The sequence below is a fragment of the Macaca fascicularis genome, chromosome 8 (assembly GCF_037993035.2).
Source record: "Macaca fascicularis isolate 582-1 chromosome 8, T2T-MFA8v1.1".
In the NCBI taxonomy this organism is placed as follows: Eukaryota; Metazoa; Chordata; class Mammalia; order Primates; family Cercopithecidae; genus Macaca; species Macaca fascicularis.
In genome coordinates, this window is record NC_088382.1 from 10861134 (window position 1) to 10887155 (window position 26022).

The 26022-nt window shown below is 41.6% G+C and overlaps 1 long non-coding RNA gene across 1 annotated transcript; it reads right to left on the minus strand.

Moving 5' to 3' along the window:
• Positions 1–14310: 14310 nt before the first annotated feature.
• Positions 14311–24503, minus strand: LOC135964617 (uncharacterized). Its single transcript, XR_010577116.2, has 2 exons — positions 22761–24503; positions 14311–18135 (listed from the first exon to the last, which is right to left on the minus strand). It is a non-coding gene; the product is annotated as an uncharacterized lncRNA (long non-coding RNA).
• Between the last annotated feature and the right edge of the window lie 1519 nt (positions 24504–26022).

Here is a 26022-nt window from a genome sequence, read left to right on the forward strand (position 1 = left end):
GTCATATTTATCAGGACACTCAAGGAATGCAAATTATTCCACTATGGTATTTTGAGAGGTCACATGAAACAGAGGAAAATGTAGTCCCTATCTATTGTTATAAAGAAATGGCTCATCTTATAAATTATATTTTGGTTGCTTTATGGAAATACCTACCAAATCACAGTGTGACTGCAGCAAATTTGGTTTTTTGGAAGATCACAGCCTGTCAGATCAATCTAATTTCCTCAAGAGCAGGATAGCTGACTTTTAGATAAAGGCGAAGAATTATATGTGAAATATCTGAAGTTCAGCAAGGCTTTATTCTAATGAATATCATTCTGCCACAAAGAATGGAGTCAACATAGTCTGGTGCTGGCCGCATTGTTGATGGAGAAGTTGCACTTGAAAAGAGGCTGTCTTTTCAACTGTGTTTATTTTTATTAAATTAAAAGAAAACCAGCCTTTATGGCAAACACACATCTTACAGGAGAACTCAAGTAGTTTTGTTTTCTAGAGTTGCTGTGGGTCATAGCAAAGAGTAGTTTAATTCTCTCCATCTTTTAGCTTGGAAAACATTTGCCTGAATTCCCAACCTACAATCGTAGAGACTAGACACAATATTGCTTGAGAACAAAGAAGGAATCATCATTGTATCACTTCATGATCCTCTGAATTCTGCTATTCCTGTTTATACCTGTTTATTTAACATTTTATTAACACAAGGCAACCAACGCCCAAAGAAGTTATGAGGAAAGGAACAGGGGCCGAGAAAGTTATTAATGGATAAGCATGAAGACCCTCACAACATACTAATCCTCCCTCTAGTTTTAAAAGATGTGAAGATATAATTGTTGTAGAAAAGAACAGAAGCAAGAGGATGTAGAACAACTGGAATTCTCATACATTGTTGGGAATGCAAAATAGTACAACTGCGTTGGAAAACAGTTTGAAATTATCTTATAAAGTTAAATATACGTTTATCATACCACCTAACAATCCCACTGGTGGGTATTTAACCAGGACTGGCTGTATAATTTGTGTGCCCAGTATAAAATGAAAATGAGGGGCTCCTTATTCAACAATTACTGAGAATTTCAAGGCAGTCATAATAAACCAAGCACAGGGTCTTTCTGAGTTGAGCCCTGGTGTAATGCACACATTACACACTCAAGAAGCCTGTCCTATATCTACCCAACAGAAATGATAACATATTCCCACACAAAGATATTTTTTTCACAACAGGACTTCACTCTGTTGCCCAGGCTGGAAAGCACTGCTGCGATCATGGCTCACTGCAGCCTCGACCTCCCTGGGCTCAAGTGATCCTCCCGCCTCAACCTCCTGAGTAACTGGGACAACAGGCACGTACCACAATGACCTGCTAATTTTTGTATTTTTTGTAGAGACAGGGTTTCAACTTGCTGTCCAGGCTGGTCTCAAACTCCTGGGCTCAAGCGATCCTTCCGCCTCGGCCTCGAAAAGTGCTGGAGTTATAGGCATGAGCCACCATGCCCGGCAACACAAAGATTTTTATGTGAATGTATGGTATAGTCTGAATGTTTATGTCCCCTCAAAATTCATGTATTGAAATCCTAACCCGAAAGGTGATAGTATTAGCAGGTGGGGACTTTGGAAGGTGATTAGATCATGAGGATAGGGTTCTCATAAATAGAACTCTTAGAAGAGACCCCAGAGAGATCTCTCACCTCTTCTGCCGTGAGAAGTTACAGTCAGAAGACAGCTATCTATGAGGAAGCAGGCTTTCACCAGACACCATGTCTGCTGGCACCTTGATCCCAGACTTTCCAGCCTCTGGAACTGTGAAAAATACATTTGTTATTTATAAGCTACCCAGTTCATGGTATTTTGTTATAGCAACCTGAACAGACTGATACAGAAATTGGTACTGAGAAATGCAGTACTGTGGTAACAAATTCCTAGACATGTAGAAGTAGCTTTGGAACTGGGGAATGGATAGAGGCTGGGAGAGTTTTTAGGTACATGCTGGAAAAAGCCCACATTGCCATGAAGAGACCTTTAAATGTGATTTTGGTGAAGGTTTGGAAGAGGAGAGCTGTAGGGAGAGCCTCAATCTTCACAGAGGCACCTGAGTAATCCTAGGCAGAATGTTGGTAGAAATGTGAACACTGAAGTCCATTCTGATGAGATTTGTATTAGTTAGTTTTCATGCTGCTGATAAAGACATACCCAAGACTGGGAAGAAAAATAGATTTAATGAGCTCACAGTTCCACATGGCTAGGGAGGCCTCATAATCGTGGCAGAAGGCAAAAGGTACTTCTTACATGGTGGTGGCAAGAGAGAGAATCATGTTGGAAGGCAAAAGGCATATTTCTTACATGGCAGCGCAAGAAGGAGATGAGAGCCAAGCAAAATGGGTTTCCCGTTATTAAACCATTAGATTTCATGAGACTTACTCACTACCACGAGAATAGTATGGGAGAAACCACCCCATGATTCAATTATCTCCCACCAGATATCTCCCACAAGACATGGGAATTATGTGAGTACAATTAATGATGAGATTTGGGTGGAGACATAGAGCCAAACCATATCAAGGTCTCAGATGGAAATGAAGGACATATTATTGGAAACTGGAGGAAAAGCAGTCTTTGTTATAAGGGGGCAAAGAATTTGGTGGAACTGTGTTCATGTCCTAGTGTTTTGTGAAAGGTGAAACTTGTGAGCAATAAAATTGCATATTTGGCTGATGGAGTTTCTTTTTGGGATAGAGGTGGTGATGGAAATGTTCTATATCTTTATTGTGGTAATTACATGGGTCCATACATTTTTCAAAACTTAAAAGTATAATACAACTTCCAAGCTTACAGTTAGCTAAAAAGGAAAGAAAAAAATTACTAACCCAGCAAAAGTAAAAACATGGAGAGGGAAAAAAAATGAACGGTAAATATCAAAGAAGTTATGAGTCATATACATCATGTGATCTGACTCTTTTATTTAAATTTGGTTCTTTCAATAGCTTTAGGAGTACATGTGGTTTCTGGTTACATGGATGAATCATATAGTGGTGAATTCTGGAGTTTTAGTGAACTCATCACCCAAGTAATGTAAGTTATACCCAATAGGTAGTTTTTTCGTTCCTCATCTTCCCTTCTACTCTTCCCCCTTCTGAATCTCCAGTGTCCATTATACCACTGTCTGGCTTTGTACACCCATAACTTAACTCCCACTTACAAATGAGAACATACAGTATTTGGTTTTCCATTCCTGAGTTATTTCACTTAGAATAATGGTCTCTAGTTCCATCCAAGTTACTGCCAAAGACATTATTTCACCTTTTCTTTCTTTTTTTTTTTTTTATAGCTGAGTAGTATTCCATGGACTATATACCACATTTTCTTTATTTACTCATAAGTTGATGGGCACTTAGGTTGATTCCATATTTTTGCAATTGTGAATTGTGCTGCGATAAACATATACATGCTAGCGTCTTTTTGATGTAATTATATTTTTTTCCCCCCTTTGGGTACATACCTTGTAGTGGGATTGCTGGATTGAATGGTTCTTTGAGAAACCTCCATACTGTTTTCCATAGAGGTTGTATTAATTTACATTCCTACCAGCAGTGTATAAGTGTTCCATTTTCACCACATCCATGCCATCTATTGTTTTTTGACTTTTCATTAATGGCGATTCTGGCTGGGGTAAGGCAGTATCTCACTGTGGTTCTGCCTAGCATTTCCCTAGTGATTCGTGATATTGAACATTTTAAAAATGTTTTTTGGCCATTTGTACATCTTCTTTTGAGAAATGCCTATTCATGTCATTTGCCCACTCTCACCCCACCCCCTTTTTTTTCTGAGATAGGGTCTCACTCTGTCACCCAGGCTACAGTGCAGTGGCACAGTCACGGCTCATTGCAACCTTGACCTCCTGGGCTCAAGTGATCCTCCCAAGTCACTGGGACCACAAGCACATGCCACCATATCCAGTAATTTTTTATTTTTATTTTTTTAGCGATAGTGTCTACCTGTATTCCCCAGGCTGGCCTTGAATTCCTGGGCTCAAGCAATCCTCCCACCTTGGCCTTCCATACTGCTGGGATTACAGGCATGAGCCACTGTACCCAGCCTGCCTACTTTTTAAACAAGATTATTTGTTTTATTCTTTCTGATCTGAGTTCCTTGTAGATTCTGAATACTAGTTCTTTGTTGGTTGCATAGTTTGCAAATACTTTCTCCAACTGTATAGGTTGTCTGTTTACTCTGATTATTTCTTTTGGCTGTGTGTATAGAAGCTTTTTTAGTTTAATTAGGACTCATTTGTCTATTTTTGTTTTTATTGCCTTTGCTTTTGGGGTCTTCGTCATAAATTATTTGCCTGCCAATATCTAGAAGAGCTTTGTGCCTAGGTTTTCTTCTAGAATTTTTAAATAATTTCAGGTCTTAGATTTAATTTTTTTAGTCCATCTTGAGTTGATTTTTTTTATATAATGAGAGATAGGGGTCCATTTTTATTCTTCTACATGTGGCTATCCAATTTTCCCAGCAGCATTATTGAATAGAGTCCTCTCCCCAGTTTTTTTTTTCCGTGCTTTATCAAAGATCACTTGGTTGTAAGCATTTTGCTTTATTTCTGGTTCTCTATTCTGTTCCATTGGTCTGTGTATCAACTTTTATACCAGTACCATGCTCTTAGGCTGCTATAGCCTTATAGTATAATTTAAAGTTGAGTAATGTGATGCCTCCAGAGTTGCTCTTTTTGCTTAGGATTGCTTTGGCTATTTGGGCACTTTCTCAGTTTCATATGAACTTTAGCATTGTTTTTTCTAATTCCATGAGAATGGACATTGGTATTTTGATAGAAATTGCATTGAATGTGTAGACTGCTTTGGGTAGCATGGTCATTTTCACAATATTGATTCTTTCAATCCATGAACATGTGATTTCTTTCAGCAGTGTTTTGTAGTTCTCCGTGTAGAAATCCTTCACCTCACCAGGTCTGTGGCTCATGCCTGTAATCCCAGTCTTTGGGGGGCCTAGGGGGCAGATTGCTTGAGCCTAGGAGTTCTAGATCAGCCTGGGAAACATGGCAAAACCCTGTCTCTACAAAAAATACAAAAACTATCCAGGTGTGGTGGTGCACACCTATAGTCCCAACTACTCAGTAGGCTGAGGTGGGAGGATAGCTTGAGCCCAGGAGGTGGAGGTTGCAATCAGCTGAAATCATGCCATTACACTCCAGCCTGGGTGATAGAGCCAGACACTGTCTCAGAAAGAAAGAAAAAGAGAGAACAGAAAGGAAGGGAAGGGGAAGGGAAGAAGAAAGAAAAGAAGGGAGGGAGGGAAGGAAGGAGGGAGGGAAGAAGGGAAGGAAGAGAGGGAGGGAGGGAAGAAGGAAAGGAAGGGAAGGAAGGAGGGAGGGAGGGAAGAAAAATGAAATCCTTCATCTCCTTGGTTAAATATATTCTTAAATATTTTATTTTATTTTTGCAGCTATTGTAAAGGGGATTGGGTTCTTGATTTGATTATCAGCTTGGTGGTTTTAGTAGTGCTACTGATTTGTGTATGCTGATTTTGTAACCTGAGACTTTACTGAATTTGTTTATCAAATGTAGAAGTCTATTGGAGAAGCCTTGAGGATTTTCTAAGATTATGTCATCAGCAAGCAGAGACAGTTTGACTTCTTCTTTTCCAATTTGGATGCCCTTTATTTCTTTCTCTTGCCTGATTGCTCTGGCTGGGACTTCCCTCATGAAATTTCTAAGTAAAATATTGAAGATGCTGCTTGGTTTCTCTTAATTGCTTATAGTAAAATACAACAAGAGATAAACTATGTAAACATGGATTGCTTTTTAATCAAAAGGAAAGCAAAACATTGAATTTTGGAAAATTCTCAGCCTATTCATATTGTAAGGAATGAAAAAGCATGTTCAAGAGAGAGCAAGAGTGTAACCAAGTGACTGTTTGATGAGGAAATTAGTATAGATCTGGTATCCCAGTGGAAACCAGGTGCTATTCATGACGACAATGAATGAATGACCCAAAAAATATTTTGGAGATTATTGGTGCTGCCCCTCTCATCACAGGCCCAGAACACAAGTGCCTGGGTTTCAGAACAATTTCAAGGCTCTGCTCCCTGCATACCACACAGCATTTCTTGACTGCCCCAGGTGTGGCTCCAGTGGGCCCAAGTGTGGCATAGGCTGTGGTAGCTGTCCCTTCAGAAAGTACAGACAGGAAACCACGGCAGCCTCAGTAAGGCACTGTCTCTACCAGAACGCAGGGTGCATGAGGCATGGGTCATGGCTATTTTCACCTAGATTTTGAAAGAAAAAGCCATTCAGAGTATTGAGTACCCAACCCAGGCCACCATGAGGGTGGGCTACCTCAGAGAGTCCCCACTAAGGCAGTGCTCTGTGGGTGGGGGAGGGGGAGCATCCCAGACTGGTAGAGTTACTAGCATATAATTCCAGCCCAGGATAGCCGAAGATAGGAGGCTCCAACTCATGACAACTGTGGTCAGAGCTGTGCCCAGCAAAGCCATGGGGACAGGGCCTCCAGGAGACTTGGTAGCCCAACCCCTGCCCAGCAAACCTCCAGAAATGGAACCCTCCAACCCAGTGGGCCTAGAGGGCAGAGGCTTCAGTCAAAGAAGGTTGTTTCTGAGCCTTAAGGTTTTGAACTTACTTGGAACATATTAGCCCTTCTTTTCTATTTTTCCCTTTTGGGATGAGAATGTCTATCCTGTACCTGTCCCACTATTGTATTTTGGAAGCACGTAACATGTTTGCTTTCATGGGTTCGCAACTGCAGAGCAACTTGCCTGTAAATGAATTGTACCTGGAGTCCTACCCATATCTGTTTTAGATGATGTTTAAATGAGACTCTGGACTTCAGAGTTTTCAGTTGATGCTGGAATGAGTTAAGACTTTGGAGGGTATTAGGGTGAATGTATTGTGCGTGTGAGAAGGGTGTGAATTTTGGTGGGTCAGGGATGGAATTCTATGGTCTATGGTTCCCTGAGTAATGCAGAAATACACTGTGTCTGTATTACTCGTTTGTGTCTCCCCAAAATTCTTATGTTGAAATCCTAACCATCAAGGTGATGGTGTTAGGAAATGGGGGCTATCGAGAGGTGAATAGGTCATGAGGGCAGAACTCTCATGAGGGAGATCAATGCCCTTGTGAAATAGATCCAAGGGGGCTCTCTCAGTCTGCCCACCTTGTGAGGATATAGTGAGAAGGTACCATCTATGAAGCAGAAAGTGGCTTCTCACCAGACAGCAAATCTGCTAGCACCTTGATCTTGGACTTTCCAGCCTCCAGAACTGTGAGAAATAAATGTTGTTGATAAACCACCCAGTCTCTGGTATTTGTTATGGAAACCCAAATAAACTGAGACAATGTGTACATCTGCATTACTCATAGAACTGAAAACTGGAAGCAACCCAAATATGCATCAACTGATAAATGGATTAATACATTGTGTTATATTCATAAAATGAACTACTACTTAGCAATAAAAAGGGACAAAATATTAAATCGTACAGCATGAATGAGTCTCAAACCCTTCTACTAAATAAGTGAGACACAAAGACTCAATACTGTATTATTCTAATTATATGATATGCTAGAAACAGCAAAACTTTAAGTAACAGAAAGCAGGTCAGTGGTTGCCTTGAGTCAGAGGTTAGGGAAGGGGTTTGGAGAAAACATTTTTGAGTAATAAAAATGCTCAATATCTTAGGGGAATGTTATTGTATGTAAATTATACTTCAATGAACCTAGAAAAAAATTAAATAGAAAGAGAAAGCTAAGTAGACATATATAAAATATAAGTCACATTAATCTAAAACACTTAAAAATATGCGTAAGTATTATGTTGTATGGCATTTTGGCATAACCAGAGCAATAGGAACATAAACGGCTGTGAATTGGATTATTTTTCCAGTCAGCACACATTTTTATCATTGTCATCTCCTCACTTTATTGCAAGTACAGTCAGCATCAATGTTGAGAACTTTTTCTCCTAGGAGGTACAGGATTTGGCTCTGACATGGTGTCGCCTCCAGAGTTGCTCAGAATCTAGGCTCCATCTGTTACAGGAAAGGGGTCCTAATCCAGACCCCAAGAGAAGGTTCTTGCGCAAGAAAGAATTCAGGGCAAGTCCACAGTGCAAAGCAAAAGCAAGTTTATTAAGAAAGTAAGGGAATAGGCCGGGCGCGGTGCCTCAAGCCTGTAATCCCAGCACTTTGGGAGGCTCAGATGGGCGGATCATGAGGTTAGGAGATTGAGACCATCCTGGCTAATATGGTGAAACCCCGTCTCTACTGAAAAAAAATACAAAAAACCAGCCAGGGGAGGTGGCGGACGCCTGTAGTCCCAGCTACTCGGGAGGCTGAGGCAGGAGAATGGCATAAACCCGGGAGGCGGAGCTTGCAGTGAGCCGAGATCCAGCCACTGCACTCCAGCCTGGGCAACAGAGCAAGACTCTGTCTCAAAAAAAAAAAAAAGTAAGGGAATAAAAGAATGGCTACTCCATAGAAAGAGCAACCCTGAGGACTGCTGGTTGACCATTTTTATGGTTATTTCTTAATAATATGCTAATCGACGGGTGGATTATTCATGCCTCCCCTTTCTAGACCATATAGGGTAACTTCCTGACATTGCCATGGCATTTGTAAACTGTCATGGTGCTGGTGGGAGTGTAGCAGTGAGGACCACCAGAGGTCACTATCATCGCCATCTTGGTTTTGGTGGGTTTTGGCTAGCTTCTTTACTGCAACCTGTTTTATCAGCAAGGTCTTTATGACCTATATTTTGTGCTGACCTCCTGTCTCATCCTGTGACTTAGAATGCCTTAACCATCTGGGAATGCAGCCCAGTAGGTCTCAGTCTCATTTTACCCAGCTCCTGTTCAAGATGGAGTTGCTCTAGTTCAAATGCCTCTGACACTTCTGCACCTGCCTAGGCTGCCTTCTTTCCTGAGATGTCCATAGCAGCAGAGTCAGCTTCTCCCTGCTTCCTGTCCATGGTATCCTGAGTGTCCTGGGACTTGAGACCCCAGAAACTTGGGACCGGGAAACTGCATGAGTGGTCTCCCCAGAAATTGCAAGTACCATTACCCAGCTTCAGTGGCATGGGGTAGGGGAAGAGGGCACTTCCAGGAAAGGCCCCTTCTGCATTCCTGGAATCAGAGAATCTAGAGATGTTGAAAAAGGAGCGACTCTGTTCCGAAGCTCAGACAGGAACAGGGACTGAGGCAAGGGAGGCTTCAGACAGACAGGGCTGCCCAGCCATCCTAAGACCAAGTGAGAGGGGCTCTGGGCCCTAGAGTTGTCACACTTGCTTGCCCCTCTCCCTGACAGCAGATGTCTGGGCTCCAGGCCACCAAAGGTGCAGCAACTCACAGCCTCCATACAGGCGGTGAGTGGAGACCATCCCTCCTCACCTAACTCCATACGTCCCAGTAGGCTTAAGTCAGGAGTAACTTCATGCTTTTCTGATGATCATCAAAGTTTGACTTTAGAAATAGTGACCAATCTCCTGAATTAAAATAAAGAACATTCCTCTTTGCTTGCAGATGCTTTAAATTCCTTTAAGAGAGTTTTACTTTCAAATGTCTGGAATGAATAATTAAGCTAAATTCCTTCACCCTAAGGAGTAATCAGCAGTTCTAAATGATTCTTCCTGGTTCCAACTGGAAGAGGAGGTGCTAAAATGTGTGTGTGGTGTGGGGAAGCATAGAGAGAGATAAGGCTGGAAGACAAACTTGATCAACACCGTGACTTTTCAAAAGTAGCACAATTTGCTGTCCACAAGACAAAAAGACTGCTCAATGCAATATTTCTGCTACATGTGCCATGGCCTTGGTTCAAATGTGGGACCAGAGTTCATCAAGACCGTCAGAACACGATAGAAGGCAAGAAACCCCAAGCACCTCATTTCACTGGTGCGAACACAGGCCCAAGAGTGAGGAAGGATCCCAGGCTTTGCCATGTCAACCTCCAAGCTCTTTTCACCACATGCCTTTGTTACCAGAAAGGGTCCTGATCTAGACCCCAAGAGAGGGTTCTTAGATTTCACACAAGAAAGAATTTGGGGCAAGTCCATAAAGTAGAGTGAAAGCAAGTTTGCTAGAAACATAAAGAAACAAGAGATTGACTACTCCACGAGCAGAGAGCAGCAGCCTGGGCTGCTTGATTGAGCATACTTACGGTTATTTCTTGATTATATGCTAAACAGGGGGTAGATTATTCATGAGTTTTCTGGGAAAGGGGCAGGGATTTCCTGGAACTGAGGGTTCTTCCCCCTTGTAGATCATATAAGGGTAATTTCCAGGCATTGCTAAGGCATTTGTAAACTGTCATGGCACTGGTGGGAGTGTCTTTGAGCAGCTAGTGCATCATAATTAATGCATAAAGAGCAATGAGGACGACCAGAGGTCACTTTTGTCACCATCTTGGTTTTGGTGGCTTTGGGCCGGCTTCTTTATTGCATCCTGTTTTATCAGCAGAGTCTTTATGACCTGTATCTTGTGCTGACCTCCTGTCTCATCCTGTGACTAACCTCCCAGGAATGCAGCCCAGCAGGTCTCAGCCTTATATTTCCCAGCCCCTATTCAAGATGGAGTTGCTCTGGTTCAAATGCCTCTGACAGTACGATGGATTCCAGTAGTACTGTTCGGCTCAGAAAATAATGTCCCAAAATGAAGGCCTCAGAAGCAACCTCAGGAGCAAAAGTTTTTCTGACTTTGTCCTTCTCACCTGTCTCTCAGTCCCACTCTCCCTCAAGGCTAGCCACAGAAACTAGAATCCCTTCTCCCCAAGGTAAGTCTTAGAAATCAGAAACCCTTTTCCCCGAAGCCAGCTATAAAACCTAAAAGTATTACTCTGCCTTTCTATGTAAAAACTGGCCATAAAGAAATGATCTGACCTACAGTGTTTGACGGTAGGTCATAAGGCCCCTATTGCAGAAAGGGTCTTGTCTCATACCCAGAGGAAGGAGTGCTGCACAGAGAGGCCGGGAAGAATCTAGACAGACACAGCCGTCCATACTTTGTTGAACCTGAGAATAAAAATGGACAATCTCCCCTGTACCTCTGGGTCTTCAGTCTGGAGGCTCCGTATATATACGTCAAATACATTTGTGTGCCTTTTCTCCAGTTAATCTGCCTTTTACACGCCGATTCTTCAGTGAACCTTCCAAGGCCCCAGGGGAACTTTCCCATTGGCCCATGCAGTAGGGGACTGAAGGCGCTGTAGATAACTGCCTCATCTCCCTGTTACAGTTCCAAAAGGATATGTGGGAGTCCTCGTCCCCAGTGCCTCAGAATGCGGCCTTGTTTGGCAATAAGGTTGTTGCAGACATAATTAGTCAAGATGAGGTCACACTGGAGCAGAGTGGGCCTTTTTACCAGTTTGAGTGGTAACCTCCTAGGAGGATGATATGAGGACATAGCGGGGAGAAGGCCATGTGAGAAGGGAGGCAGAGCCTGGAGTTGTACAGCTTCTAGCCAACGAGTGTCGAGGATTGCTGGTTATCCCAGAAGTAGGAGAGAGGCAAGAAGGATTCTACCAGACTCTAAGGTTCTGGAAGACAGGCATGGCCTGACTCATTTTTCCCCTATAGTGTCTGTCTTATAGAGTGAGGGACTCTACAGGAAGCCAGTCCTTTCTTTAGTCATAAGAGCCCCAGAGGAAGTGAAGCCATTTCTTTAGTCACTGACAGAGCAAGAGCATCGCTGTCTTGGACAAGCACTGCCATTCTAAAGTTCACCTTGATCAAAACCCACCTAAATCCAAAGGGCATCAGCCTAATGGCTAAGGTCAGCATGACCATAAACCACAAATAATATCTCCGATCAGAAACATTCCGAACTCCTCCCCAACCAGAGACTTGTCAGCCCCAAAATAACCTCCCCTCCGACCAGAGACATTCCAACGCCATCATAAACTTCTCCCCTACACAGAAACATTCCAAGCTTGTGATAAGCCCCCTCACCATAAAACCAATATATACTCTTAGTCTGTAGGAGAATGTGCTCCCGACTGAAATGGGCCAGAAGTCCCTCTCAGGTTTATATCTCCAAAATAAACCTGTTCTTTGACTGTTGAGCTGCTTTTTGTGTTTCTTTCCTCTTTCTTTAATTCTTACAGTCGCAAGGGCCGCAGCGCTGTCCCCTAGCCCTGTGTTGGCTGGGCAGCAACTTTGACACACAAATGGGAGGTGGGAAATGGGGCTAATACTCTGGAGAAATAAGGATTCTTTTGTTCCCCATCCCGTCTGCATGGTATTCTTGAAGCCTGCTTGGGAGCTTTACTGGGGCCTGTGCTGCTGTTGATGGCCTTGACATTTCTCAGCCCCGTTCTTCTGTATGGGAATCCTCTGAGCAAACCTCTACCCCATCTCTGCCACAGACTATTAGAGGGAGCTGCTTGTGCTTCTATCATCCCCTGAGACTACCCAGACAGAGGAGAGTCTTATTTATTTATCTGTCTCACTTATTTCCAAACCCCCAATACCCAGTGTTTGGCACATAACAGGATTCTGTGCAAGTGCTAAACTGAACAGGCCTGGTTTTTGTTGTTGTTGTTGTTGTTGTTGTTGTTTTGAGACCGAGTCTTGCTCTGTTGCCCAGGCTGGAGTTCAATGCCATGATCTCGGCTCACTGCAACCTCCACCTCCTGGGCTCAAGTGATTCTCCTGCCTCAGCCTCCCGAGTAGTTGGGATTACAGGCGTGCACCACCATGCCTGGCTAATTTTTGTATTTTTAGTAGAGACAGGGTTTCACCATGTTGGCCAGGCTGGTCTCAAACTCCTGACCTCAGGTGATCCACCCGCCTTGCCCTCCCAAAGTGCTGGAATTATAGGCATGAGCCACCGTGCCCAGCCAAGACCTGGCTATTTTAAAGTTTAGCTACAGGTTACAGAAAAAAATTTTTTTAACTCTATCAAACAGGATCAAGAGAATTCCTGAATAATCATTAGCATTCCATTGCTTAGCCAGAGCAACACAGTGGCTCAAAGATGTGTGTGTACATTTTGTATTTTATAGGCATGTAGCTCTAATAGAGAGGCTGGAAAGCTTGCCCTACTCATTTCTTCACAGTTTATTATGTGGAAAAACATAAGCCTTCTGTTTTCCTGGGTTGTTAACTTGGCACCTCATTTCATGTAGAGAACTTGCATTAAAAGATACTACCCCTGTGAGTTAATCAGCCATTTAAAGAACAAAACTACTTGACAGGATAAGGGACTCTCAGGGCTTATTCTCCATGAAGAATGACGTCAGAGGCCAGGGGAGGGGAGAGATTTATGACCTGGGTGCCCAATCACTGAATCCTCAAAACGATCTAATAAAGTTGGTCTAAGACCCACTCCAGAGACGATGGAATTGAGACTTAAAAAGGTTAAGTAATGAGTCCAATGTCAAAGGCTCTGATTCAAAAGAGGGGATTTTTTTTCCTACGTAATTTATGTATTTATTTTGACACGTAAAAATTTTAGATATTTATTGTGTACGTATTCTGACATATGTAAACATTGTGGAAAGGCTAAATTGAGCTACTTAACATATGCATTGCCTCACATACTTGTTTTTGTAGTGAGGACCTTTAAAAAGCCAGAGATTTTTATTTATTTATTATTTATTTATTATTTATTTGTTTAGAAGAGCTCTCCATCCAGCCCAGGCTGGAGTGCAATGACACAATCATGGCTCACTGTGGCCTCAACCTGCCAGGCTCAAGCAATCCTCCCACCTCAGCCTCCCGAGTAGCTGGGACCACAGGTTTGCCACCATGCCTGGCTAATTTTATTTATTTATTTGAGACAGCATCTCACTCTGTTGCCCAGGCTGAAGTACAGTGGCACCATCTCAGCTCACTGCAACCTCCACCTCCTGGGTTTATGCAATTCTCCTGTCTCAGCCTCCCAAGTAGCTGGGATTACAGGTACCTGCGACCACGCCCAGCTAAGTTTTTGTATTTTTAGTAGAGATGGAGTTTCACTACGTTGGCCAGGCTGGTCTCTAACTCCTGACCTCAAGTGATCTGCCCACTTCAGCCTCCCAAAGTGCGGGGATTACAGGCCTGAGCCACCATACCCAGTCTAATTAAAAAAAAAAAAAAATTAAGAGATGGGGGTCTCTGTATGTTATGTACTTGGCTGGTCTTGAACTCCTGAGCTCAAGCAATTTTCCCTTCTCAGCCTCCCAAAGTGCTGAGATTACAGGCATGAGCCACTGCACCTGGCCTGGTCGGGTATTTACTGCAGAGTTGTACACAGTCAACTGACTGACTGGGATCCATATCCTAAGAGAATCTTTTTTCTTACAACCTGTATTTTTTTTTTCACTACACTAAAAATATGTTTATTGTAGAAAAACTAGAAATTGCTGACAAACAGAAATAATGCTTAAGTCACACACAATTCCACCACCTAGAGATAAATACTGTTAATATTCGGGGTGAACATTCATTCAGATGTCACTGTGTATTTATCTATTTTTCACACAAATAGGATCACATTATACATGCAACATTATAACATGGTTTATTAACTAAGCAATATCATGAACATCTCTATGTCAACAAATGTACAGTGCAATTTTCATCAAATGATGCATAGTGGTCCATTAAAAAAAAACATATTTAACCAATCCTGTACTGTTGAACCTTCAAGTTGTTTCAAAATCATCTTTGCTATTAGAAACAATACTATGACAAGGTTACCTAGCAGGAATGTGTTCAGAGAGAAGAGGACAAGCAGGGACACAGTGGCCCCGAAGACAAGGACAGGCCCCTGGGGACAAAATGAAGCCCAAAGGACACATTGAAAGTAGGATGGTGACTGTCAGGGGCTGGGAAAGGCAGAAATGGGGATTGCTGTTCAGTGGGTATAGAGCTTCAGTCCTGCAAAATGCAGATGTTCTAGAGATCTGCGGTGTAACACTGTGCATAAATTATAGTTACCAATACATTACTGTATACTTAAAAGATTGTTAAGAGTACATCTCATGTGATGTGTTTCTCACCACAATAAAATGCATATAATCGAAAAAACAAACAAACAAGTAACCAGAGGAGAACTACCACCAGGAAGGAAGGAGGGGTGTTAACAGAAGTCCATAGAAGAGACAATTTCACAAAGGGGACAGAACACCAAACACTGCAGTATTTGCTACCACACTAATAAATCGTCCATGAAGTCAGCTGGATGCTCTACAAAATCCATAAATGCAATGTCACAAAATTGTCTCCCAAAGGCCTTGGATTTTCCCACCACAAAATGCAGCCCAATGGAGTTGGCAGGCAGGAGGTCAACTCCGGAGCCTGAAGCTGCTTTCTGGAAACAAGTCATTACTGACTCCTTGGTCCATGTTGGCACATGCCAATGAACGTAAGTGCCGCGTGTCACGAGCAATCTGGTGTTAGAGATGGAGTTGGCCCCTCGATAACAGAGACCCGTGTCCTGCCCAGAGCATGCACAACTACAGGGCCACACACACACAAATTGGCCAAAACCTTCTCTGTGGCCATCCTTTATCCTTTATTTATTTATTATTGGCTGCATTTCTTTTTTTAGGGAAGTTTTTACTTCTCCTCTGACATACTTAGTGTTATCCATTAAAAACTATTGACTGATTCAGTCACATCACCTACAAATATTAAAAGATCAATTTTAAAAATTCCTTCAAAATGTGCACAGGCACAAACCTGATATTACCCACTGTGAACTTAGGCCTCTTAAAGTTAGCCTCCATCTTTGACAACGTCACCGGTTCTATGTAAAAATTAATGTGCTTATGTAAGGGTATATCCTGTTCTATATCAGGTGAGACCTTCTGGACTTCTTAGGTGGGGCCCAAGATGGACTGCAAATGTCTTTTGGCTAGGGAAACCAACTTAGTCCCATGTTTGCCCAGGAGTTGCCTGGTTTTAGCACTGAAAGTCCCTTGTCCTGAGAAACCCCTCAGTCCTGGACAAACCAGAAAGTAAGATAGTCTGTCAGTCACCATGCACTTGGCACCAGTCAGTTCAGGTAGCTCTCTTTACCAAACTATCTGGAAACCTTGTTTTTGTTATAGAGTTCATAAGTCATTGATTGTGAACGAATGTCCACCTCTGAAGAAATTACATGCACTTTGTTAATAGTTAACATTGGGCCAGGCACAGTGGCTTATGCCTGTAATCCTAGCCCTTTGGGAGGCCAAGGCGGGAGAATCACTTGAGCCCAGGAGTTCAAGACCAGCCTGGGCAACAATAGAAAGACCCTGTCTCTACAAAAATACAAAAATAGCCGAATGTGGTGGTATATGCCTGTAGTCCCAGCCACTCAGGAGACTGAGGCAGGAGGATCACTTGAGCCTGGGAGTTCAAAGCTGCAGTGAGCTATTTTTGTGCCACCGCAGTCTAACCTGGAGGTAAGAGCAAAACCCTGTCCATAAAAAATAAAGTAAAAATAGTACTTCTAACAAATTATAAATATATATATGTATATATCAAGTTATAAAGAATGGCATAACCCCTTGGGGTTCTGACATTAACCACCATATAATTTATGTAGTTCTTAATAGGAGTGACTGGGGGATGTTCCTCTTCTCAGCCCAATCCAGGTTGTCTTCTTGCATCACTTGAGGTTGGTGTTATAGCTGGTCCCTCTTCATTCATCCATTCACTGTGTAAATTGCGTGCTTACTATGTGCCTGGCTGTTTGCTGGGTACTAGTAATAGAGCAGAAAACAAGAGACCCGTTGTGCCCTTGTAGAATCTACATGCTGGTGGAGTAGACTGATATCAATCAAATAATCTCACAAACAAATATATCATTTCTAATGGAGGTAGGTGCAATGTAAAAGAAGTCCAGAGTACAATGACAGAGTACAGCAGGAGATGTTCATTAGATATAGTCAGAGGTAGCTTCTCCAAAGAGGAAACATATAAGTTGGACATAAAGGATGAATCAAAATACAAATTAAAACTGTCAAAATACACATTCAAAGCACTTAACTCCAACCAGATTCAAAAGTTAAATAGACGTAGCAAAATGTGGTGCAGAGAGCATGCTTGCCCACTGCTGGTGGGAGTATGTGTCTGCTGCTACCCTGTGTCTCTGAGTGCCACATCCTCTTTCCCTACTCTCTGCATTGCTAGGGTTTGGACTCTGCAAACTGCATTTCCCAGGATGCCCCGCCTGCTGGTTTCCTGTGAGTTTCTGCAGTGAAAGGCGCTCGTGGATATTAGAAGGCAGGAGAAGAGGAAAGCTTTCTGCTACTGGCTCTGACTCTTGATGGTAGTTACTGATGAAGCTGGCAATGGAAGGGGGCAGCTGAGAGCCAGCAGCCTGAGCAGACAGCACCTCTTTCAGCAGTCCCTGCCCAGACGGAGGCAGCATCTCTTCCATGGATCTGGAACCAACTGCAGCAAGCACAGACTTGGGGACTGAGCTCAAGGGCACTAACAGCTTCTGATTTCCAAGGATCATAGCTTTCTTCCTTTTGGATCCTCCAGTTCCATTTCCTTCCTTTTACTCTTCCAACCTTCTTAATATCTTTGTTTATTTTTATTTTTTATGTATGTGTGTATGTATTTATTTTTGAGATGGAGTCTCACTCTGTCACCCAGACTGCAGTGCACAACTGTGCAATCTTGGCTCACTGCAACATCTGCCTCTCAGGTTAAGTGATTGTCACGCCTCAGCCTCCTGAGTAGCTGGGACTATAGGCAGGCACCAGCATGCCTGGCTAATTTTTGTATTTTTAGTAGAGATGGGGTTTCGCCATCTTGGCCAGGCTGATCTGAAACTCCTAACCTCAAGCGATCCTTCCACTCATCCTCCCAAAGTGCTGGGATTACAGGCATGAGCCACCATACCCAGCCAATATCTTTGAAACCAATTTCTTGTATTAAAGTCCCTCTGTTTGAAATACCTAGAGTGGTTTCAGTTTTCCTAACTAGACCCTTAGCGGTTCAACCATTTTTTTCTTTTCACAATTTTTAATCCTGAGAAAAATTTAAACATACATTTTCCACCAACATTTTGTCACATTTGTGCTCTCTCATCTTCTCTCTCTCTCCTTTCTCTCTTCAGCAGTTTCTCCACATAGTCACAGTTTTGCTGAGCCATTTGAAAATGAACTGTAGATATCTTGGCACTTCTAAATTACTCTTAAGAGAATAAGAATAAAAAAGGACATGTTCATACTGACTCTGACACCATTCACATTTTTTAAATTAGCAATAATCACATAGTATTACCCAATATTCATTCTGTATTCAAAGTTCTCCAATTGTTCCAAATATGTCTTTTACAGTTTTTTTCCTAATAACAAGATTCATGCTTTGTGTCAGGTTATGTTGGCTCAACCAATTTTGAATACAATTTGGCATTAACTTATGAAATTCTTGCTTATATGCACCAGGAAACATGTAGAAAATGTTCATAGCAATATTGTTCTTAAGAGAAAAACTCTGGAGGTGCGGGCAGGAAATGGAAAGAGTCAAGGATGCCTTCTCTGGGTCTGGCTTGACAGCTGAGGGGACAGAGATGCTTTTGCTGCCTGCCCTACAGTGGTCCACCAGCTTTCTGCTTTCCTAATGCTCCCAGATGCTGTCTGTACCTGCTCAAAATTCTCTCTACCTGCTTTCTGCCTCAAAAACATTAAGAGCATTTTTATTGCTCAGTGATTTCTGACTCTGCCTTTCACAAAACCACGAAATGTAAGAAATGGTGTGGAAGTAATTCCCCTCCAACACCAAAGGACTCTATTACTGGTCCTCATTCTGCACAATCTCTGAGCGTCCTCAGATGATGTAATGGCTTTTAATTCCAAATGCTGCCTGAAAGACTCTGCCATCACACAGAAGTCATTTTTCCTGTAATTATGCCCTGTCTCCTACTATGAAACTTCCCTCACTCCCTATCCCTAGCCCCTTCCCTTGCTGCAGTGAGAGTTAAAAGCAGCCACCTGCTGGTCCGTGGGGTTTAACTACTTTCCTTTCTGCCTTCTTACATGTGTGGGTTACATGTGCAGTGGTGAGACATTTGCTCAGTAGTTAGTTCTGTCTGCTTGCCTACAGTATCATGCATTTGAATGGCTTGAGCCATCTACTACTGAATACCCTGGCTTATCCTGTGTCACCTCTGCAGATTATTTTACTCTTCAGGTTGATGAAGCCTGAAGGATGGGAGGGTGAGGAATAACAATGATGAATGCCTTATGAGAAATTGCTTAAGGAAATTATACCAGAGGCAAGCTTTCCACATGATATCTCAACCATTGTCTGAGGTGATCACACTATCATTCCTGAAACAGTTCTCCATTATCTTGCTTACATTACGTATAGCATATCTGATAGTAGTTCTAATGAAGTCAGAGGCTAGAAACTATGTCAACTGCCCTGAAACTAACTCTCATAACCAAAAGACTAAACAAAGCTATAGAATGTGGTAGACCGTTTGACATAATCCTTGATGGACACTTAAGAAGTTACATGAAAATCTTGATCAAGTGTCCTCAAGTATTTTACAGTCTTATCCTAAAAGTCTTTCCAGACTATCATAGACTTCTTGTAATGATGCAAAGTGCTGCAAGTCTCATCTCAAATCTTTGAAGGAAGCAGTCAATCCTTCTCTGGACATGGAAGACATACAAATGGAATCTTCTAGCATTTCTATACCTACCACATGTGATAGCATAGAGATGGTCTCCAAAAGTGATAGCCACTTGCTGAATAAATTCTTCCATTAGCATAGGGAGAAAAGAGCCAAGGATCACTGTTATTCATTGTGTGTGATATGTTCTTTTCCGCTTCCTGAGTCACATTTTGCTATGGTGACACCTGTTTCCTCAAGCTAAATCAGACTGGGGATGATGAGTGACCACATTCATAGTAATATTATTTTCACCTCTTTCTCTCATCCTCTACTATAAAACCTCAAATGCCTTTCAAAATGTCCTCAGCTATTTCTAGGAATTGCCAGAAGACACTCATATATGCTAATGAATGAATTCTGCATGCTATGGTCTGAATATTTGTATTCCTCCAAAATGTAGATGTTGAAATCCTAACCTGAAAGGTAATAACAGTAGGAAGTGGGGCCTTTGGGAGGTAACCGGTTCATTAGGGTAGAGTCCTCATGAAAGAGTAGTGCCCTTATAAGAAGAGACCCCAGGGCCGGGCATGGCAGCTCATACCTGTAATCCCAGCACTTTGGGAGGCCAAGGCGAGTGGATCACCTGAGGTCAGGAGTTCAAGACCAGCCTGGCCAACATGGCGAAACCCTATCTCTACTAAAAATACAAAAATCAGCCGGGGGTGGTGGCGAGCATCTATAGTCCAGGCTACTCAGGAGGCTGAGGCAGGAGAATTGCTTGAACCTGAGAGGCAAATGTTGCAGTGAGCCAAGATCATGCCACTGTACTTCCAGCCTGGGTGACAGAGCAAGACTCTGTCTAAAAAAAAAAAGCACAACAAACCCTCCGGAGACATCTCTTTCAACTTCTGCCCCATGTGAGGTTACAGTGAGAAAACAGCCATCTCTAATAAAGCAGGTCCTCGCCAGACACCAAATCCACTGATGCCTTGATCTTGGACTTCCCAGCCTCCAGAATTGTGAGAAAGAAATGTCTGTTATTTATAAGCCACCCAGTCTCTGGTATTTTTTTTAATAGCAACCTGAATAGACTAAGACAATATGTATATATGTTTGCCAGCGGCTGGCTGGGGGAGTTGGGGGGATGGGAAGTTGTTATTTAATGGGTACAGAGTTTCAGTTTTGCAAGATGAAAAGAGTTCTGGAAATGGTGGCGGTGATGGTTGTATAACAGTGTGAACATACTTAATGTCACTGAACACTTAAAAGTGGCTTAAGTGGTGTATTTTAGGTTGTGTATATTTAACTACAATAAAAAATATTTAAATAAAATAATAAAATATGTGTAACAAGGTTAGACCAAAAAAATAAAAAAATTCCTGGGTCTCTGGATATGTCTGCTTCCCAGGAGGGACTCAATTTAGTCTCAAGTTAGTCTCCAAGAGCACCTGCATTCAAGATATTCAAGGTGGGACTAGCCATGACTGCAGTGATAAAGGGCTATTTTATGGAAGGCCCATTTTCTCCTACCAGTATTTCCACACAGGGATTCCTTCCCAACATTTCTCAGAACATTTATATTTCTCTTAATCCCAAGAAAAATCAATCATGAAGGCAAGAAAATGGGAAAATACAATTCTCCTGTGAGAATTCGTGCTTCACAATCATCAGACGGTGGCATCACAATCATCAGATGGTGGCATCAGTTTGAAGGAATCCATTGACACCAAGCTAAAAGCAACAGCAGGAAATACTGGCAAGTGGAGCCCAGAACAAGGTGGACACACAGGAGGTGGGTGACCGTAGCATCATCAGTCTTGCTTACAGCTGCCCTGGCATAAGTGAGTGTTCATGGGGCCAGTCTGCTGCTAACAGGAAATCATTGCACAAATAAAATAAATAGTACTAAGTTTTATGCACAGAATACATTATATGAGTCCTCTAAGTGACGTTTCAAGAGATAACAAGTTTTGAAAGTAAAATAGATATTTAAGTCGATCCTGCTGCATTCTGGTAAGATCAGGGTAAGATCTCCTTGATGGTAAACTTACTCCTTGCTAGTAAAGTTTACTAGTAAACTTGCTAGTAAATTTACTAGTAACCAAATGTTACAGTATTTGAATACTACCTAGTAACATTTACTGGTGTTTTCCAGTATTTGAATATTCTCCGTAGACTATAATTTCTTATAAACATTTTACCAGAAAAAAATGCAAAGAGAATATGACATGAATACTGTCATGGAATGCTTCAATATAAAACTAGAAATTGATCTAAAAACTGTCAGCATAAGCAATATTGATTTCAACAGCAAAATCAAAGTCAGGAAAAGAAAACAAAATATTTTTATCATTACAAAAAAGGAAATGAGGCTGAGCATGGTGACGCACACCTGTAATGCCAGCACTTTGGGAGGCCAAGTCGGGCAGATCACTTGAGGTCAGGAGTTCAAGACCAGCCTGGCCAACATGGTGAAACCCCATCTCTACTAAAAATAAAAAAAATTAGCCGGGCATGGTGGGGCACACCTGTAATCCCAGCTACGTGGGAGGCTGAGGCAGGAGAATCACTTGAACCCAGGAGGTGGAGGTTGCAGTGCCAAGATTGTGCCACTGCACTCCAGCTTGGGAGATGGAGCGAGACTCCATCTCAAAAATAAAAAAATAAAAAAGGAAATGAGCTTAAAAGGAGCTGCATGAACCCTAAGATCCACTTGAAACTGTTTTTGGGTGCATTTTTCACAATGCAACCCATGTCAACACAAAGTGAAAGAAATCTGTCTACATCTGAAATGTTTGTCAGGAAACAGAGATCCCAACTATTGGATGGGGCAGTGAATGTTTAGTGTTCTCTAAAATTTCCACTGGAGAATGGTAACTTTTAAATATTGAATATTGGTAATACTTTTCCATTTTTAGAATCATTTTTATTTGACATTTATTTGATGCTAATGGTACCTTCTTTAGTAGTATTTCCTATTATCAATTGTTTATATCAAGTAAACAACATTTTTACCTGTTATTTAAACATAATATTTTCATGATGTATCAGTTAATATAAACTAAGCATATATTACATAGCGTAGATTTCTCTATATGGAAAACCTTTGTATAACTCTATTGCAAGTAGATTCACAATATATTATTATCATCAGTCATTATTTTTAAATTCATAAATAAAGTATTATAAAACTTACAGAATAAGTTATGATTTGAAGAATTCCTGGGTATTGCCAGGGATTCCAATTGCTCATTCTTGAATCCTGAATATTAATATCTGTCAGGAATTTGGAAATGCTATTTCCTGCCCATTTATTAATGACAATACATCATAGAGCTTGCACAAAAGTCTAACTCTGTTCAGTTGAACTTCATTTGCCTATGGGTAAATAGGTAGACTCTGATCTTACTACACACTGCATATCTAAGGGATTCACTGGATTGGGAAATGACTTGCTGGAAACTAGGCTTTGCAGAAAATTCTTTCAAGTGGTCAAATATTCGTACTACTTAGTAATTTTACAAAATAGACATTATATTTCAACATTTGAGATGTTGAAGATGATAAAATTTTTTGATGAGTTTTTTCTGAATAGTTCAAGAAGTTTTGTTGCCGGACGTCCTCCATTATGAAATGGCCTCATAGATAACAACATGGAATCTTCTAGAAGAAGAAAATACATTCTTTGTGACAGATAAAGTTAACAGTCTAAGAAATAATCTTGTTTAACTTCTAAACACATTTGCTCATGAACATTAAAATAAAAAGTTATTTAGCCCTGCACATGAGTCCACTTGAATCCATATCAGTCTAGGAGTGCTACTGGGTTGATATTTATCAATGTTTACTGCAGTTTGTCATGATTTTATTGCCCTGCCCTTGCTAGCAATAACTTGAGAAAAATGATTAAATGCTCTATAATAAATATTGAAGAATAATACTTATCTATGGGCTATTATTCAAATTTATTGCCACCTCTGTAATTAGGGCAAAACTTCTATAATGGGTAAAATATTGTCTTAGTCCTGATTCCCTAGAAAGCAGAGCCTGAGGCAGGGATTGAGTCATGATGCTTCACTTGGCAGGTGCAGTCCCAGAGCAGTGAGAGTGCAAGAGGAAGGAAATGAGTCCAGGAAGGAAGGAAAGCAATGCAAGCTCTTGCATGCTACAGCACTGGCCAGGCCTCACAACAAGCTGTGACGACACCCATGGAGCCACACATGTCTTGATAGGCTATACAGAGAAGTTGTGTCTTGGGACCAGCTATGGGAGGAAGCAAGAAGCAAGAATTTCTTTACCCAGCTCCTTCCCATATCCTAGTTCCATTTGCCAAAGTTTGCCCCATGGAGACATTTCTGAGTTGCATCATGTGGCTGCTCTGACTGCTGCTCTAGAAATGTAGTCCCATGCCCCACGCTGTGGCATCTCACCCAAGTTCTTAAGGAAGGGGAAAGGCCAGAAGCTTGGGGATAGAGACTGGTTTGTCTGGCTGCACAGTGCCCCCTCCAACTGGTGATCTCCAGGCAGTAGAGCTGTGCAGTCCCAGGGAGATGAGGAAGGCCAGAGCAGCAGCCAGCACAGAACAGGCATCATCAGAATCCAGAAGACGTGTGAGATGTGCTGGTTCCAAGCATCTCACGTCAGAGTGTCAAAGATTGTTTTGCGGGGCAGGGTGTTACGGGATGAATAAGGTCCCCTTAAAATGCATGTGTTTAAGCCGTAACTCCCACTACCTTGGAATGGGACTGTATTTGGAGATAGGGCCTTTAAAGAGGTAATTAAAATAAAACAAAGTCTTTCGGGTGGATCCTAAACCAATATGACTGGGTCCTTCTAAGAAGAGGAGATTAGGACACAGATACACACAGAGGAAGAACTGTGCGAGAACGAAGAAGACAACTATCTAAATGGCAAAGAGAGAGGCCTCAGGAGAAATCAACCCTGCCAACAGCCTGATCTTGGACTTCCAGCCACCAGAACCATAAGACAATAGATAGTTGTTGTTTAAACCAACCAAGCTGTTACCCTGTTATGGCAGTCCTCGCTGACTAATAAACAGGGATAGATCAGAAAGCAAGCAAACCAAATCCTATGCTGACTCCCTTTCAGGTTTTTCACTCATTTGCATTCCCTTGAGGTCAATTTCTAGAGCAGCCAAATTATTAGCTCTTTGAATCCACCAGAATGAATGGGCCTTCTTATTTTTTTTTTAATCAAAATGAGAGTCTACAATAAAGCATGAGATACTTTGCTAGTAGAATACAGCAATATAGTCAAATAGGCATGATATATTTCAATGAATAATTTATGTGTTGCACTGGTATTAGCTCGACAGTGCTTTTACTACCACTTTCTGGGACATAGCAACAATTATTAATATATTAACACAATGATTATTGAGATGGTGGAGCAACTTCAAGTCATTAAATTTAAAAATAATAGAAGTTATGTGTTCTACACACACACACACACACACAAACTAGAATATGCAGAATCCACAGTGATACAAAGGAAAAAACTAGGAAAGCAAAATTGGCTGAAATACCAAACCTTTACATGACTGTGATGAATGTCAACTTTATACAATTATTGGTTTATTCAGTTCAGTTGCTGCTTCAGGGATGGGAAAAAAATCATGTGAATGGAACAAAATATATCTAAAATGATCAAAAATGAGAGACCAAGGGAAGGTACTGTGCAGTGAACAAGAAAATAGCAAACCAAAGTACTGTTTTATTTATGCATTTTATCAGAGGATTTACTAGTGCCCTACAAATGCTCTTTAATTAGACTCATTTACATGATAGCAAGATAAATAAGTATTGTTCTATGCTGCTTTATGTTACTTCTTCTCCCCTTTCTCTGCCCATTAGCTGTCTCTTTTTCATCTGGAAAGTCCTGGGCTTTTTCTTATGCCTCATGTTTTACATTCTCTTAATTGCATTTTATTGTTTCTCCATTTAGACAACCTATTTTGAATCATATCAACATTCCTTTGAGTGCCCTTGTAGGAGTCATGGAGTTAGTGGAGAAGGGAAAGAGAAACAAAGCCAGCCCCTGTCCTCAAAGTATTTACTATCAAGAACGAACAAGCACTTAAAGGTTAGGGCCAAGTCTATTTAGTTTGCTTACAGTTCCTGCTTACAGAGTCCTGGTGCCACGTATAAAATGTGAAGGCATTTGGCCCCTCCACTCTGCACCTTTTCCCCATGCCCCCACCATGTCCAGCTCCCCTTCAACTGTAAAATAAATAAGTAAATTGTGGTATATTTATACAATGGGAAATCATAAAGAAATAGGAATGAAGAATTTACAACTACACTCAACAACACAGATGACTCTCACACACACAATGTTGAACAAAAGACGCCAGACATTAAGGGGTGCATACTGCGTAACTCATGCTTAATGCACAGAGTGCACAAAAGCAGGCAGGGCTAAGCTCTCTTGGTAGAAGT